Source organism: Anarhichas minor, unplaced genomic scaffold (assembly GCF_050575085.1).
Source record: "Anarhichas minor isolate MPS153535 unplaced genomic scaffold, ASM5057508v1 ptg000131l, whole genome shotgun sequence".
NCBI lineage: Eukaryota > Metazoa > Chordata > Actinopteri > Perciformes > Anarhichadidae > Anarhichas > Anarhichas minor.
The window spans coordinates 1-5,000 of NW_027466577.1; positions in this window are offsets into that span (position 1 = coordinate 1).

A 5,000-nucleotide genomic window follows, 5' to 3' on the forward strand; every position below is an offset into this window, starting at 1 on the left:
CCTTTTGGAGAGAGAAGTGAAAAAACTTACAGCACCCGGTATTCCCAGGCAGTCTCCCATCCAAGTACTAACCAGGCCCGACTCTGCTTAGCTTCCGAGATCGGACGAGATCGGGCGCGAATTTTTTTTTTTTTTTGTTATCTTTTATTATCAAAAATGTCACAAGTTAATTTTTACAATTTTCTTTGTATCAATAATATATATATATATATATATTTACAATAAACAGGAAGTAATATCAAAATATATCCTCAGCTAGATTAGCCACTTCACGAGCATACATCAAGCAACAAAAACCCATATTAAGCAAAACAGGCAAAACGAGGCAAAATAAAACAACCCGCAAGAGAAACCAGCCAAGCAGCCCAAAGGCAAAAAAAAACCTTATCCATGAGACTAACCCTAAAAAGAAATTATTACAACCCCAAAACTCCACCTCAGACATAGACATAAAGGCCAAACAAATAAATAAGCAACCAAATATACAAACAAAATACACAAACGAAAAAAAAAACAACCTAAAAGAGATAACCTGCTCTTTGATAGCGGCTCAAGCAAAACTATCTTAGGCCTCCTATTAGGATAACTCAGAACAGGAAGCAGAGCCTCCCATCCTCCTCGACCTTACACAGGGACGTTCTGTTTAAAAACATTTCAGAGAACCACTCTTCTCTACAGACATGCAGCAGTCCCAGGTGAGCTCTTAAAAGATTCTTAAATAGTGCTTTTGCATTTACTTGCTTTTGCTCAAACACAGCATAATTTCTCCTTAGGACTACTGCATGCCTGGCAAGAGCAAGAAGTGTGTTCATCTGAACCACCGTCCCCCCTTTACCCTGCTTGGGTAGGCCGAAAAGCCAAACCCAGTCCCACTCACTCAGTTCTTGCACCTTAGCACCACAATACGTACCCAAAAGCTGGCGCACATAATTCCGTATATCAGTTAGAGCGGAGCATTTAAAAATGAGATGGTCAAAATCCTCATCCTCTACCCCACAGACCGCACATGACCTTTGGAACTTGAGTTTGTGGAGCTGATGCAGGACGATACTGGTATAGTACCTCCTGTGCCTAAGCTTAAAGTCAGTATCAAAAACTGCATGAGGAATGGAAGGAACAAGCAGGTTACTCCAAATTGATTTTATGTCTTTGTTAGGGAACAAAGCAGCCCAGTGTGGCTCTGACGCAGGTTTTTTAGTAAGCTTCTGAATTAGAGTATCATAGATCACTTTAGTTTTTATTTGCGTGACTGGCACATTCCTCTCACCCTGACACAGGAAGAAGCTCACAGCATCACCCTGCACTTGATTACTACATTGCTTCAGAGCCCTCCAATTCTCGTCCACACAGTCATTTACACTCATCCCCAGTTCAGTAATTTGCTTTCCCTTAAAAGGCCCTCCCGCCCTTCTCAGTGCTATCAATGTTTTGGTTTTATCGAAAGTTAAACCCCACCTCCCCCCACAGACTCCCCCCAGCGTAGACAAACCCGCCTCGCGGAGAGCCTTGGAAATGAGGGGCCTGCCCTTATGGGAGAAGAAAGGCGAGTTGAGGAAAGGTAATTTCATCACTTGCTCTTTAAATTCAAAGTCAGGTCTGAGGTGGGGCAGAAACTTGTCCCAAGCCTCCAGCACCTCGCGATAGAACCCCGGCAACCCCCCTGTAACATTTCTGGGAGAGAAAGCGTACAAATTGTAACTGCTCCTCTCACCATACTCTGCCAGGAAGCCCGCCAAGGTATCTTTCCAAGGATGCAGCCTCGAGTGATCCAGAAAACGCCCTATTAATTTGACCCTAAGTGCATCTCTTTTGGCACTAATGTCAATCAGATCTAAACCCCCCTCCCTTTTTTTAGCTATTAATGTCCTGCGAGCAATCATATTTCCCCTCCCCTTCCACAAAAACGAGGAGATCACACTGTTCAGTGAATTTAGCGCCCAATCCGGCAGCTCACAGGACCCGAGAATATGGTTAATTTTGGACAAAACTAGAGCATTAGATACAATTACCTTTCCTCTGATATTCAGCCCTCGCGCTTTCCACAGATTACATATGTTTTGAGTTTTTTTAATCATTTCCTTCCAGTTTCTATCCCTAGCTTTAGCCCCATCTTTCCCTACATAGACTCCTAAGATTTTCCTCTCCTCGTCAGTTACTTTAAAACCCCATTTGTTTGTGTCAAACCCTGCCTCCTTGAAAACCATTATTTCTGATTTAGAATTGTTTACTTTTGCCCCAGAGGCCATCTCATAGTCATTTATATGCACCATGACCCTCTCTATATGTGTACTGTTATTTAAAAAGATATTTATATCATCCGCGTATTGAATAACTTTGACCATATTCCCTCTCTCGGTTTTAATCCCAGCTATTTCATTGTCATTAATTATGCTTAAAGCCAACGGCTCCGCCACAAGGCTGTATAGCATGGCAGACAGGGGGCAACCCTGCCTAATGGACCTCTGCAGCTCCACAGGATCAGTCAAGAAACCGTTGACCTTAACGCGGCTTCTAGCCTTTTTATATAATAATTTCACCCAATTTATGTATTTTTCACCAAACCCATATTTATTTAATACCTCCCACATAAACTCATGTTCCACCCTGTCAAATGCTTTCTCTAAGTCTATCCCTAATAAACACCCCCCCTCTCTATTCATACTATCTACTAGGTTTTTTATTGCAATTATATTATCACTTATATCCCTATCCGGAATGCTATAGGTCTGAGTGTCAATGACAATAGTTTTAATTACCTCTCTCATCCTATTAGCCAACACCTTTGCTATGATTTTGTAATCTGTATTTAACAGGCTTATGGGTCTGTAATATTCCAGCCTATCTTTTGTACCTTTCTGCTTGTATATTAATGTGATAATCCCTTCCGATATCTTGTCAGGCATGATATTTTGCCTCGCCATCTCATCAAAAACATGTAACAAAATGGGAGAGAGTAAAACAGAAAACTCGTTATACACCTCGGCAGTAAGGCCATCAGAACCTGGGCTCTTATTGTGTTTAAGGCTTTTTATGACTGCCTCTATCTCCTGCCTAGAGATAGGCAAGTCACAATAATTTTTATCATTTTCACTTATTTGGGTTCCTATCTGATTCGTCATTTTTACTATGTGCTCCTTTAGAGGCCCTTGCCCTTTATACAGCTCACTATAGTAGTCTTTTACTATTTTTAAAAGGTCCTCGCTTTCAGTGCATACTAGGTCCTCGCTGCTCACCAGTTGATTTATATATTGCTTCTCTTGTTTTATCCTCTCCAGCCCCAGAAAAAAACCCGTGCTTTTTTCCCCTTCAAGCAGGAACTGCGACCTACTCCTGACCGCGGCGCCCTTGCAACGTTTGGTCTCAATATCCGTCAGTTTATTCCTATATAATTCATAGTTTTCACTATTATAATTTGTATCTAGCTCCATCTTCTCTAATTCCTTGTTTAATAAATCATTTAACATGCTCTCCTCTCTTTTCTCTTCCCATTTTTTATTCTTACTATAACTAATGCTTATTTTCTTTATTCTTAATTTAATTTCCTCCCAGTATTCTATTTTATTATCTACATATGGCATGTCATATGCACTTTGGGTTAGTAATTTCTTTACTTTATTCTTATACGCTGTGTCCTCCAACAAACTGTTATTATAGCACCATGTGCCCTTGCCTTTTTTAGCCGTGCTGTCACCAAATTTTAAATCCACGTACGCGTGATCGCTCCATGCATTAAACACATACTTCATGTCAGTAACCCGTTTAACTAGACCCGAAGCCACCAGGCCCAGGTCTATTCGGGTTTGTTTTAACTTGCCCAGGACAACCTGTCTTCTAGAATAACCCCTTGTCCTAGGGTTAATTACCCTCCATACATCCATTAAGTTTTTTTCTATCATGATATCTTTAAGTGCAGTTCTACTCGTGTCACACCTAAATTTATCATTATAATTGTCACTACTACTAAGCGTGATATTATAGTCCCCTAGAATAATAGTATTATTATTTATCCACTTGTTCAGACTTCCGAAGAAGTTTCTGCGTTCCTCCTCAATACTGGGCGCATGTATATTAATCAGTCTAATTATATCACTATTTATTAATATATCCACTATCACACACTTGCCATTGCTAGCTCTATATACACATTTACTACTAGTACTAAGTTTTCTGCTAATTAGTACTGCGACCCCTCGTGCTCGCCCAATACCCTCCTGGGAGTAAATCACCCCTTTCCACAGTTTTTGAGCATGGCTGACAGCCTTTAGGTCCCACCCAGTTTCTTGAAGACAAAATTATGTCCACATGTTTGTTCCTATCAAACACTGCTCTCATTTTACCTGGGTCTTTTAAGCCATTGGCATTAAAAGAAAGAAAAGACTGAGAGTCAAAGGCCATGAGGGCTGTCAGTAAAGGCACATAAAGCATAGCAAAACAAAACATGGTGTTATTTTTTCAGTGCTTTATTCCGATTATCAGACCCTTTTATAATCTCTCCATCCCTTTTCCTCACCCTTTGGCCCTTCTCGATGTCCATGTCTGAGTCCGAGGGGTCACTTAATAGCAGCGGGGAGCCGCAGTTCCCAATGTCTTGAGGAACAAAGCTGTCCAGGGAAGACCCCATCGCCGCCTTTTCCTCAGCCCTCTTTCGCAGCTCTACCTCTGCGTCTTCCAATAGCACCGCCTTCGGTTTCCTCGCAACCAGTCTCCCCACTCGGGCCTTGCCCGGCTTGGTCTGGACTTGCTCCTTCAGCCTGGCACTGGCTCGTGCCTCTCCCACCTTTAGCTCTGGCTGGCTGGGCACCAGCCTTGGCCCACTCAGATCAATCTGGCTGGACGCCGTCTCCGGCACCTCCACTATTTCAGTTCTCCTCCCTGCATCGGTCGTCCTCCGTGGCTTCACCACCACGCCTGCTGCTGTCACTGGCTCCACCCCTGCACCTGCCCTTGTCACTGGCTCCACAACTGCACCTGCCTCTTTCGCTGGCGCCGTAGCTGCACCT